Consider the following 14,356-nt stretch of genomic DNA (forward strand, 5'->3'; position numbering starts at 1 on the left):
CATCTGTCAGGTCGCTAGTCTTACCCATGATGGGGGTTTTGAGTAATGAACCAGGCAGGGAGTTTATAAAAGCCTCAGGTATCTTTTGCATGTGTTTAGAGTTAATTAGTTGATTCAGAAGATTAGGGTAATAGGTCGTTTAGAGAACCTTTTCTTGATATGCTAATTTATTGAGACAGGTTTTTTGGGTTATCAGGAGTTGTATGCCAAAATCATCAGTATTAAAACAATAAAAGACGTGACAAATTTCAGTTGGTGGATAATGAATCTATAATATATGAAAGTTTAATTGTAATCATTACATTATGGTAAATAATGAAATTTAACACTATATGCTAATTTTTTGAGAAGGACCTGTATGTCATGAGAAAACAATGTCAGAATCACTGGGATCCGTTGAAGCATTCCAGAGTTATAACCTCATAAAGGGACAGTGGTCAGAATTGTAAAAATTGGCCCGGTCATTAACGTGCAAACCACCCTTGGGGGTAAAGGGGTTAAAGGGTTGTGTAAATCTTATAATGTTTACTTTTCTGTGCTAATATACTCTACAGATATTCCTTATATCTCACAGTACGTATTAATTCTAGCATGTGTTAACGCTTAGATTGCTAGAGGGTGGTGTGTGCTGTTACATGTCTGTGTATGATTCTGGCTTTATTGACCCAGAGTTTGCTCTGTGCTCATGGCGCCGCCTTGTCTATATTTTACAGGTTGTGGTAGATCATGCAATATGCAGAAAAAGACAATGGACAACACCTCCAAAACTCATACATTGATCTAATGCCGCTAGGCAAAAATACACAGCTCTCCCAAAAATTAAGAGACCACTGCAAAATGTTCAGTTTTTCTGATTTTTCTCTTTATAGGTATATGTTTGAGTAAAATGTAAATTGTTTTTCTATTCTATAAACTTCTGACAACATGTCTCCGAATTTCCAATCAATAAATTTTGTATTTTTTTTCTGACATAGAAAAATGGTCAAAATTGAAAAAAAACAAAAACAGTGCTTTCACACCTCAAATAATGCAAAGAAAACAAGTGTTAGAGCTGGCAGAACGCATTGAGTAAATAGAGAGATGTTATTTGGTGCGTTCGCAGCCCGGTGTCCAACGTGCAGGAGAGAACCTGCTGCTGGCAAATGGCGGCCCTATATAGCTGTAGAAGCGAACTCTGTTACTTCACAGAGTCGCCTAAAGAAAGCACTGTGTCCTGTTAACCTCACAGGAGTACACAGCAACTGCTGAGCAGAGAGCAATTGGTGGATATGCAAACATATAATCTCCTCACCTGAGGAGCCGGTATTCTAGGGGCTTATTTCAGCCGGGTCCCTGAACACATACAAACGTAACCACACTGGCGCAAAGCACATAACTTAGATTTGATACTAGCGCATGGCCGTGCGGTCATGCAAACCTTTTATAGCTGCAGCAAGTACAGAACCTTCCCAGAAGGACCAATGAGACGCTGCCACAGAGCCTGAGGAACTTCAGGACCTTCCTGGAGAACTAATGGGTTTTGCTGCAGTATCTAAGCATGTGACCCTCGATCTCCAATGAGAGATCATACCCTGGGCATGCTCAGAAGGGAAAAAGCAGGACTTAGCCCCAAAAGCGTCTGCTCGCTGCTGCCCAGCACTGGCTTCAATGGCAGAAGCTGGAAAAGCAGCAGTAACCCTTTGCACAGAGTGAGACCGGGCAAGATGCTGGGACCGACGTCTCCACTGAGCAGGCTCCACTGCAGCTGGAGAAGAATGGGAGACCGCAGCGGAGATGGCTCGAGACTCCCCTGTGCAGAGGTGGGAACTCGACCCCTAACAACAAGTTCATAATCATTTAGAAACAACAATACTAATGTTATAACTCAGGAAGAGTTTAGAAATCAATATTTTGTGGAATAACCATGATTTTTAATCACAGCTTTCATGCGCCTTGGCATGCATTCCACCAGTCTTTCATACTGCTTTTGGCACAAAAATGTAAGCAGTTCTTCTTTCTTTGATGGCTTGTGACTATACATCATCCTCTTGATTACATTCCAGAGGTTTTCAATGGGGTTCAGGTCTGGAGATTGGGCTGCCCATGACAGGGATTTGATGTGGTGCTCTCTTAATTTTTGCCAGAGCTGTATATAACTGAACATTTTGATCAGACTGTATGAAGCCCACTGCCAGGTCACAGTTAACCTCTTAGTGGTTTCCTGTCAGCCTAGGGAGTGGAGCCATGCGCCAACCACCGCCACAGCTACAATGCAACAGCAGGGCGGATGGCCTGGTGCCTCCCAGCGCCCATGCTGCAAGACTAGGCCCCATGACTCCAGAACGCACATGCCTCAAACAGCACAAAACCACAGCAACAATGTCCGCCACACAACATCAACACCAATTGAAAGGATCATTGAAACTCTCCTTCCTCAAGCTCTCCAGAGAGAAGAAAAATGGGCTACACCCCTTTCACGGCTTGACTCCTTAGGGCGATAGGGACCCACTATGAGGTTTGCCGTGACATGGCAGTGGACTTCATACAATCTGATCAGAATGTTAAACTGAAAACCTCATGTTCAGTTATATATATATATTTTGCCTAGCAGAATTAGATCAATGTATGAATTTTGGAGGTGCGGTCCATGCACTTTTTTGGGGAATATAGCATTTTCTTTCACCTTTCTTGGACCAGCACTCCTCCCATTTGGCACAGGTGATTTTATGTAGCAGGAGACAGTAAAACAAAATGGGATAGACCCCTTTCTTTGCACTCACTGGAGAGCTTGAGGATGGTGAATTTCAATGCTCCTTTCATTTGGTGTGGGTGCTGTGTGGCGGCCATTGTTGCTGTGGTTTTGTGCTGGTGGGAAATCGTGGTCCGGAGTTATGGGAACTCAGTTTTGCAGCATGAGCGCTGTGAGGCACCAAGGCCGTCCGCCCTGACGGTGCATTTTCACTGTATCGGTGGTCAGCGTACATCTCCACTCCATTTGAGCAATAAGGATGCACTAAGAGTTTTACCGTGATGTGGCAGTGGGCTTCATACACTCTGATGAGAATGTTAAACTAAAAATCTCATGTTCAGTTATATATATTTTTGCCTAGTGGCATTAGATCAATGTATGATTTTGGAGGTGCTGTCCTTTCTCTTTTTCAGCATGTGGTAGATCAACTCAATCAGCTGCACACAGAGGTAGACATGTGAACACTGTCTCTTTAACAACTTCCTTGGATTTATTATAGGCAGCATAAACAAAGGTGTAGTAAAACAAACACAGCCCTCTGGGCAAAACAGGAAAACAAAGCAAAATGGTAGCACAAAGTGCAGTCCTTCTGAGAGCAGGGTTCTTCCCACTCACCATTAGCAGAACACATGTAGTTCAGGTTGGTTCCAGCACAACCACTTCCCTGGAGTGTTTATCCTCCACACACTCAACAATTACTGTATTTTTTGGACTATAAGATGCACCAGACCATAAGATGCACCAAGGTTTTAGAGGAGGAAATTAGAAAAAAAATTGAAGCAAAAAATGTGGTCAATTCTGTGCTTAATATCCCCTATCCTGGTATATATGGTCCCCTCATCCCCATCCTGATACACATGGCCCCCACATCCCTACGCTGGTATGCATGGCCCCCTCATTCCTTTCTTGGTATGCATGCCTCCTCATCCCTATCCTGGTGTGCATGTCCCCCTCATGCCTATCCTGGCAGGTATGATCACCCTCAGCCTTATCATAGTATGCATGGCCCCATCCCTATCCTGGTATGCAGGGCCCCCATCTCATCCTAGCATGCATGGCCCCATCCCTATCCTGGTATGCAGGGCTCCCATGTCATCCTAGTATGCATGGCCCCCATCCTTATCCTGGTATGCAGGGCCCCAATCTTGCCCTAGTATGCATGGCCCCTCTATTCTGGCATGATTGGTTCCCATCTCGGTCCTGGTATGCATGGCCCCATCCCTATCCCGGTATTTAGGGCTCCATCTTGTCCTAGTATGCATGGCCCCATCCTTATCCTGGTATGCAGGGCCCCGATCTCATCCTAATATGCATGGCCCCTCCTCTATTCTGGTATAATTGACCCCCAACCCGGTCCAGGTATGCATGGCCCCATCCTTATAATTGGCTCCCACCCCCATCCTGGTATGCATGGCCCCATCAGAAAACAGAAAACAAAAAAATTACCTTCCCGGAGTTCCATCGCAGCATCTTGTTCAGATGCCAGCAGCTGCTTTATGCTTGTAAGCAACGCTAGGCAGGGACGTCATGTGCTGCTCACAAGTAGAGCACAGCTGCCGGAATACTCACTGCTCTGCATGCCGGGACTGTGCACGCAGAGAGCAGTGAATATTCATTGCTCATCAGTAGCACGCACAGTATCAGCCGGAGCCTTACTGCTGCTGCCGGGCAGTCACGTGTGCCGCTACTTAAGAGAAATGAATATTCACCTCTCTGGGCATGGAGAGATGTGAATATTCATTTCTTTTAAGTAGCGTCACATGTGACCGCCGGCAGCTCCAGGAAGGCTGAAGAGCAATAAATACTCACTTCCCTGTGTGCACACAGTCCTGGTATGCAGAGCAGTGAGTATTCCTGCAGCTGCCTTTAGCTTGAAAGCGGCGCATGATGCCCTGTCATGCACTGCTTGCAAGCATAAAGCAGCTTCTGGCATCTGAACAAGATGCTGCGAGGGAGCGCCAGGAAGATAAGTGTAATGGTTTTTTTATGATTTCTGATGGAACCATGCAAACCAGGATTTGGGTGGGTGAGGCCAATCATAAGGATGGGGCCATGCATACCAAGACTAGGATCGGGGGCCAATCATACCAAGACGCTATTAAAGAGAAATGAATATTCTTTGCACTCCACTCCCATGGGCATGGAATGCAGTGATTATTCATTTCTCTTTAGCAATGGGCAGAGGCGTTAACCCCAGTTGCCGACTTCAGCCTACTGTAATACGCTGCTCCGCCGATGCCGCTCTCCCACCTCCTCACTACAGTCAAAGCCGGTACATCCTTACTATAAGACACACTCCCATTTTCCGCCATATTTTTGGTACTGCCTCTGAAGGCCAGCTACTTAAGCCCCAGACTTCACTCTAGGGTGGAGATAAGGTGGAAAACCTCCCACCCACTCTATGTATGTCCACATAAAACACAGCCCATTAAACAAATTAGCTGTTAACCCCTCACAGCACTTAGTGTGCTGGAGGAAAATCTTCAGGTTCTATATCACTGACGCCATTAAGAGCAGTGATACATATCTCCCCTTCAGTACTTTACCAGTGACTTTGTCACAAGGTATACATTTGAAAAATTCAGCAAATGTATATGTGAAACCTAAATAATGTCATAAGATGACTACACTTTGAAAGAGGATCTTTTGATAACTGTTTTATTTAAACAGTTAAGACCCTCTAAAATAAGCACTGCTTCACTGATTCTAGAGCATTATTTCTTTTTCTTCTGTGCCTCTGTGTACCAAAGTTATGCCCCCCCCCATAATAATGATGCAACTTTTTCTTTTGAACTATTGGTTGCATTCCGCAGAATTTCTCTGTGGGTGTACCCACCATTTGATTCGCCAGCGTCAGATGAGAAAAAAAGCAATTGCCTTAAGAGAAGTTCTGTTGCTTGAAGGGAAAATCTGCATCTTTGTTTCCAAGGGTATATCTTTATAGAGTGGAGGGACACAGAGGAAAAAAAAATATTTTAAATAATCAATGGAACAGTGGTAATTGGAGGAGGAACTCAGTCATGATGAACAAACCTGCTCGGATAAGTCGTTCTTTGAGCATGCTCGGGTGCTAACTGAGTATCTTGGGCGTACTAAAAAAATATGCTTGAGTTGCCGCGATGGAATGTCTTGTGGTTCTTCGACAGCAGCAACACATGCAGGGATTACTTGCTGGTCAGGCCATCTCTGCATGCGTTGTGGCTGTCTAACAGCCGTGAGACATGCAGCCGCGGGGGCTCGAACATATTTTTCGAGCACACCCAATATAGTCGGTTAGCACCCGAGCAAGCTCGGATAGCGCCTTATCCGAGCACGTTGGCTCAGCAGTACTCCGTTTAAATCTTAGAAATCTTCTTTAAGTTTTTCATTTTTAATTCTGTTTATGTTTTTTCCGACACTGGAAGTAATTATCATGCTTTTGTTTTTTGGCTGTTTTAGAGTCTTGCTCTCTTAGTATGTTGCTGTAATATGACCATCGGTTCATAAACAACCATGTTTTCTGTACAGACTAAATAAACTCTACTAAGTTGTGTTCTAGCTATTCTATGTATTCAGCAGGCTTTCAGGACATTAAGTTTCTCTTCGCAATGTGAATTTCTATAAATATTTTCTTTTTTGCTTTCAGTTCCTTTGGCAACAGAAAAAAAAGTATCAATGTAATTAAAACGGAAAATAGTTGTAATTAATTTTAATTAAGATCCATTACAAAGTTTATTTGTTGAAAGTAGCTATTACTTTAAAACCTAGTTATTAATCAGTAATACTGAAAGTTGATTTTCCACGAACGAATGTCTGTGATGTTTTTGTATTGCAGCTTTTATGTAAGCCACAATAGCATAAAAGCTACCATACGAAAAAGAGAGAATAAAAATGTAAAAAAAAACAACAATAACACATTAGTTCAAAAAGCATTACATTTTGGTAAAATTATGGTTTAACATTTAGGGGGCATTTAATCAAGCTGATTTTAGACCGTTAAAGAAGGGGCAATTGACTATTTTCCAGTCATTTGAAGCTTTTTTTAAAAGCCTCTTTACACAAACTGATGAAAAATGATTGGTACAGAATGATCACTAATACATCATTCTGTCCAGAAACTGTTTCATGGTAAAGGCAGCACATGTTCTATATCACAAACTGATGTGAGGCCGAGAAATATTGTGATGTGCTGCCGAGACCTATTGCGCATTCGCCTTTTGTTCCGGCACAAAAGGCCCAATTACCAGATCAATGAGCGTTTCTCTAAAATGTTGGCTGATTGCTGACAAGTTTACATCTAGGAACACTCGTCTACAGTACCAGAATTTTTAAAGGTGGATGCTACACCCACACAATACACACATATACTGTATGTCACACACATTGTATGTTAGAAAGCAGACACACTCACACAAACACACTGTAGAGGACATAACAGGCTCTGTCTTCTTCAGCTCCTCCATACTCCTGTATGGTGAAGGACCTTTAGTTACGAGGGGATAAAGGACACCAGGACAAAAATGTAGACAAACACATGGCTGGAATTGGACAGGAGAATAGACAAGCAGCTTGGTGAGAAGGCAGCAACTTTTGGCACAATTATTAGAAAATGGAAGAAACACAATAGTACTGTCAATCTTCCTCGGGCTGGGGCTCCATGCAACATGTCGCCTCGTAGTGTAAGGATGATTCTGAGAAAGGCCAGGAATCAGCCCAGAACTACATGGGAGGACCTGGACAATGACCAGTAGAGCGCTGGGACCACAGTCACGAACATTACTGTTACTAACACACTATGCTATCATGGATTATAATCCTGCAAGGCACGCAAGGTCCCTCTGCTCACACCAGAACATGTCCAGACCTATTTGAAGTTCGCCAATGACCATCTGGATGATCTAGAGTAGGCATGGGAGAAAGTCATGTGGACAGATGAGACAAAAATAGATCTTTTTACTACCAATAAAACCTACAAGACAAAAAAGTAAACGAAAACCCTGATGTAACTAAGTAAAAAAGCAAAAGTGCATTTAAATAGCACAGAGTTTTTAGTAATCCTGTTTTTTGATCAAAAAATAGCACAAAAGCCATCCCACCACATCACGGTAACTCTGATCGGGACAGTCCTACACTGTCTAATATTAAAACCTTACCATGTGTCAAATCTTACCATGTGGCCGGGGTGTGGCCTCCCTGTTTCTGAGCTAGAGACTATATAAGGCTTCCCCAGTCTAGTGTTTCACTGGTTGGGCCCAGTCCTTTTGTCTGCCCTTATTCACACTGGAGTCAACATTGACACATGGTAAGGTTTTAAAATTAGACAGTGTAGGACTGTCCCGATCAGAGTTACCATGACGAGGTGGGATGGCTTTTATGATATTTTTTGATCAAAAAACAGTATTACTAAAAACGCTGTGTTCTTTAAATGCACTTTTGCTTTTTTACTTAGTTACATCAGGGTTTTCGTTTACTTTTTTCTCTTGTAGGTTTTATGTTTTGTGGCCAATGTGAACATGCGTTTAACCTCTGCATGTGTACCAACTCAAGTTAAGCTCAATTTTGTGTTTTTTTTTTCTTTTTACTACCAAGTCAATTTGCCTTGTTTGGAGGAAGAAGGATGAGTATGACCAAAAGAACACTGTTCCAACCATGAAGCATAGTGGTGGAAACATAATACTTTGGGGATGCTTTTCTGCAAAGGGGACAGGATAACTGCACCGTATTGAAGGGAGGATGGATGGGGTCATGTGTTGTGAAAGTTTGGCCAACAACTTCCTTTCCTCAGTAAGAGCATTGAAGATGAAGATCTGAATGAAGGAGTGGGCCAAAATCTGTGCTGCAGTGTGTCAAGAACTACAGGAAACATCTGACCTCTGTAATTGCAAAGGTTTCTGTACCAAATATTATGTTCTGATTTTCTATTGAATCAAATACTTATTTCATGCAATAAAATACAAACTAATTATGTAAAAATCTTACAATGTGATTTTCTGGTTTTTATTTTGTTTAGATTCTGTCTCTCACAGGTAAGGTGTATTTACGATACAAATTACAGATCTCTCCATTCTTTGTAGGTGGGAAAACTTGCAAAATCGGCAGTGTATCAAATACTTATTTTCCCCACTGTAGAAGGTGAATTCAGAGGCAAAGTAACCTAGATGGCTTTTCGGAAACTGTCCAAAACATAGACATGTCATAATGTCATTTGGATGTCTTGGAGTGTTATTCAAAAACTCAGGCAAGCGACTTCCTGGCCTTTGTATTGTGAAAGATCAGATGTGTAAACCCAGCTGATTACCCACTAAATTTGGATTTTTGGGCATTGGCTGTGGCACCGGGCAAGGTCAGCACAACTGTGAAATGCCATTCTAGATAGAAGTACGATTACATACATTTTGTGGGGAACACTATTTAAATCTGTCCTTTTGCCCCATTTTTTATACTTGATAAAGATCGAGCAAAGGTTGAAACGTTGTCTTTTGTATATGGAAGAATAAACTATGGCTTGATTAGTTATCTCCCGTTTTTAGATGCTGTCTGCTGTACTTATAGCTGTAGATGATTATAATCTTGGTTTCTGTAAGTTGGTTTCCATTCAATCTCTTTCTACCCCATGCATTGCCCTTTATCTTAATTCTGACCATGGAGGACATCAACATTTACCAGCTGAACATTCTATCATTTGGTTATGAAGTAACTTGAGGCGTTTGGGCGCTATGGAATCATGTGCATGAGATGAGTAAAGGGCTTCTGTGTCATGGTTGCAGATTGACCTTTATTAGACTTGATATTTATTGTGGTTATGGAAAATGAGGGCAAGCTAAGTGATAGACCTTACAGTGCGACATAGTAATCCTCTTACATGCCTACTAATTAGTGGCATATTCCAGGCCAGAGTCAATGAAGGGCAGCATTTTACAAATGAGATAATTATGTCTGGTAAAAACATTATATTAGTGTGCGGATTAATTAGCTGTTTCCTCCACATTTATTCAATTGATTAGAAAATGGCTAACCTCTTTAACTGATGTGACCACTTTCAATTATTAAGATTGTGACAGGAATTTATAAATAAGCAGAAGAAATGTGACACATGAAAGACCCCAAAAATGAAAAGGGTATTTTAAAAAAACCCTGTTGGTAGATGTGACATCTTTTGCAAACTAACAAACAGTCTATGCATTAGGGTACACTTGGGCTCCAGGAAACACTTTGGAATTCACCCTTCAGCTCTATAAATGAATATTCCCCTTGGCTTATATCCTCAAAGTAAATACTGGCTGGTGAAATGGGATGGCAGTAAAGTAATTGTGAAGATGGTACAAAACCAGAGGGATGTCAACAAGGAAAAAATTGGCAGCGAGAGACATAGTCAGTAATAACCAACGTCAGAACCAAGAGGAGGGAATTAGAGATAAATTCAGACGTCAAGAGAGTAAATTATTCCGGCGCCAGCAACATGTTACTATCTAAAAACCAGACAGGAGTGGTAGTGAAGACAAGTCGGGTAAAGACACAATCATAAAGCAGTAGTGATGAGCGAGTATACTCATTGCTCGTGCTTTGCAGAGGTGATCTCCGAGTATTTGTTATTGCTCGGAGATTTTGTTTTCGTCCCCGCAGCTGCATGATTTATGGCTGCTAGACAGGCTGAATACATGTGAGAAATGCCTGTTTGTTAGGAAATTTCCATATATATTCAGGCTGTCCAGCAGCCATAAATCGTGCAGCTGAGGCGACGAAAACTAAATCTCCGAGCACGCCCAAATACTCGGAGATTACCCGAGCGTGCTCGGGAAAACCCGAGCAACGAGTATACTCGCTCATTACTATAAAGCAGTAATAGCACCACAAAAATAGTGACTGGCAAATTACTGTCAAAGGAAGTTTAAAGAAGGTGCCATGAGCAGTAAGTGATCTGGCATTAACCGGCCAGCAAGACTGGATCTCCACAATACTGAAAAATACGTGAGCTGCACAGTAGAAGGACCGTAGCTAAAAGGAAGATCTCATCTAGCAGCGTTTGAGCTACCAAAGCAACTGAACTAAGTCCTCTGACAATGAAATGACAAACTCAGCAGTGACCATGGCATACCACCTCTCACCAATTCCCCACTTGTCAACGCTGATCGCCTTTCAGGACTTTTAATTTAAAAAAATGATGTATAGGATAATCATAAAGGCATCCACCAGCAGTATTTAAGTGCTTCATCTAACCCTCCTAGAATACTTGAGGTTAAGTATCAGACATAGATGGCACATTTAATACATGTGTAACAAAATTGTTGAGGGGAAAACCAACACCAAATCTCTACAAAGCAGTCACTTCATTATGAGTCAGGAGACAGCACAAAAATACCGGTCAAAAACGGAGCTCGGGTGCACACCAGAAAAAAAGTTAAACATATGTCCAGAGTAAGCAAAAGAGGTGGCTCTCACCATCCATGTAAAACATTCTTTTATTTCATATCCTTAAAACACTGCAGCCAGAGAATGGTTTGGACACTTCATGGGACAATGGCCGTTTTGCCCTCTCTGCGCTTCAACAGGTCGCAGACAGCACGAAACGGCCATTGTCCCATGAAGTGTCCAAACCATTCTCTGGCTGCAGTGTTTTAAGGATATGAAATAAAGGAATGTTTTACACGGATGGTGAGTGCCACCGCTTTTGCTTATTTAGGATGCTTAATACATGTTGTCACAAAAGATAAAGGCTAACACATATATTGTTTGGGTATTAGGCTGGAATTACCCGCTGAAGTACTAAATCGTGATGAGCAAATCTGCTGGAACTCCAATTCATCAGTTCACAACTCATCTTGCTGCTCACCTGTTCCACCACATCAGCTCCTTCTTGGTGCTCCACTGACTCCCTCCAGCTGGGGTCTATTCTGGTCATCATGGCAGGTGACATCCTCGTCTGTGTCTTCCTGGTTGACACATGAGGATTCTTTAGCCAGAAATTTTGAACAGTTCACGTAATATGAATGGACTGGAAGAAATGAATAGTTCCACTATCAATCCTACTGGTTCAAGATATCATTTTCGTATTGTTATTGTAATCAACCAAGTTGATATTGGATCTTCTTTGTCTAATGCACGTTCGTATTTCTGTTCTGTTTCTTTCTTCCAACTTTTTACACTTCCACAAAAGTGTTTAAGAACAAAGTGTCAAGGAAGATGTGCTGGAACAGGTTGTAATGCTTACATTTTATTTTATGTTTCATACTTGGAAAACTTCAGAAATCTCCAACATGAAGAGTCAGAACATTCGAGACACCAGTGACAATAACAAACCACGTGCACAAAATAAAGACTAAGAATCACATCATAGCGCCATCTAGTGGTATACAACATGACGCAGCGTTTAAAATAAAAGATACTTCTGGTTTAAGCTCAAGTCACAAGGACAAGGTAGACTTTAGAGAAATTTGTTATTTTACATGATAGACTTCTACCAAATAATACAAGAATTAAAGTACGGTAACTTTTGTCACATAATCTTTTGTTTGTCATTGTCCATATATCAGATATTACATTAATGGTGGGAACATAATGGAAGTGATGGTGCCTACTGCAGAATAAAATCCATAAGGTTTTATCCCAGGTCACACTATTCCCCCATCAATTTATACTCTTTGGTTTTGGAAATAGCATGAAATAAGTCTATATCTTTGTTAATTCACTAAGTGTTGATTCCCTTAAGAGCTCATACCCATTTGCAAGAAAAAAAAGGTTAAATTTCCGGACTGAAAAAAGGACAAGTGCTAATGATTAGGGTTGAGCGAAACGGGTCGGCCACTTTCAGAAGTCGCCGACTTTTGGCAAAGTCGGGTTTCATGAAACCTGACCCGATCCCTGTGTGGGGTCGGCCATGAAGTCGGCGATCTTCTGAATGTGGTATCAGAATTCCGATCCCGAGTTCCGATATGTTTGCAATATCGGAAATCGGTATCGGAATCCATATTTAAGTGTAAAATAAAGAATTAAAATAAAAAATATCGCTATACTCACCCTCTGACGCGCCCTGGTACTAACCGAGAACCTTCCTTCCTTCGAATCAGCGCTTGCAGGACCTTGCGGTGACGTCGCGGTGACGTCGCGGCTTGTGATTGGTCGCGCGGCCGCCCATGTGACCGCTCGTGTGACCAATCACAAGCCGCGACGTCACCGCGACGTCACGCAAGGTCCTGCAAGCGCTGACTCTTAGGAAGGAAGGCTGCCGGAAAGAAGCAGGGTGCGTCCGAGGGTGAGTATATACCTAATAGGTATATTATATTAGGTATATATACCTAATACTAACCCTCGGACGCGCCCTGCTTCTTTCCGGCAGCCTTCCTTCCTAAGAATCAGCGCTTGCAGGACCTTGCGTGACGTGGCGGTGACGTCGCGGCTTGTGATTGGTCGCGCGAGCGGTCAAATGGGCGGCCGCGCGACCAATCACAAGCCGCGACGTCACCGCGACTTCACCGCAAGGTCCTGCAAGCGCTGATTCGAAGGAAGGAAGGTTCCCGGTTAGTACCAGGGAGCGTCAGAGGGTGAGTATAGCGATATTTTTTATTTTAATTCTTTATTTTACACTTAAATATGGATCGCAGGGCCTGAAGGAGAGTTTCCTCTCGTTCAGACACTGGGAACCATTGGAAACCCAATGCACTGCATTGGGTTTCGAGTTTCGGCCGACCCCGACCCTGACTTTTTTATAGGATCGGCTGATTTCACTCGACCCGACTTTTGAAAAAGTCGGGTCGAGTGAAACCCGACCCGATCCTATAAAAGTAAAAGTCGCTCAACCCTACTAATGATGATGTAAATCATTCAGCTGCGGTGCTGAGAGCTAAATCTCTGGGTACTTACAAATACTCGAAGGACACCCGAGCGTGCTCAGGAAATCTCGAGTACAGAGTATATTCGCTCATCACTATTAATAAACCAAATGGACTTGTTTTTTTTAACCCTGAGTGTCCCAGCTTTTGCCTCAACGACCAGCAAAGCAAGTATTCCCTGTCCACAGTTAGGGTGGAACCTTACACTTGGTGCTAGCCTGCGGGCAATGGTCCAGGAAGCATGTGTGCAGGTGTTTGCTGTGGAACAGTGGGTGTATGAATTTTTTTTTCTTCAAGTCAACTTGCTGTGGCTCGGTGGGGCCATGAAGACTGAAGGCATCTGGTGGTAACTCGGCAGGGTTACGAATGTGGTCAACATCCTCAACGTAGAGTCGTCTGGATGTCTGCAAAGCCATCTGGAGGTTTGCAAAGCCGTGCAGACCAGTTGCAGCAGGAGCTGCAGTAGCAACCGCAGGAGCCTTGCTGTTAGGAACTGTTGGGGCCTGAGAGTGCTGTGGGGGAGTCCACGGGGTGTACCCCAGAGTGGGGTGGTCCCTAAAGGGGGTGGAGTCCCAAAACGGAGCGGTCACCCAAATAATTATGGTTGGCCCAAAAGGGGCCAAGCATTCCAATAAAGCGTGGCATCCTAAAAGCGGGTAGTTTCCCAGAAAGGGGCCGAGTCCATAAAGGGGGTGGTGGCCCTATAGGAGAAAATGGCCCCTGAAGGGGTGGAGTCCCAAATGGGGGCGGATCATCCCAAAGCAAAAGGGCGGAGCTTTCAAAAGTGGCGGCAACGGTTACACCAGTGGATAAGTCTGAGGTA

The sequence above is a fragment of the Ranitomeya imitator genome, chromosome 2 (assembly GCF_032444005.1).
Source record: "Ranitomeya imitator isolate aRanImi1 chromosome 2, aRanImi1.pri, whole genome shotgun sequence".
Lineage (NCBI taxonomy): Eukaryota > Metazoa > Chordata > Amphibia > Anura > Dendrobatidae > Ranitomeya > Ranitomeya imitator.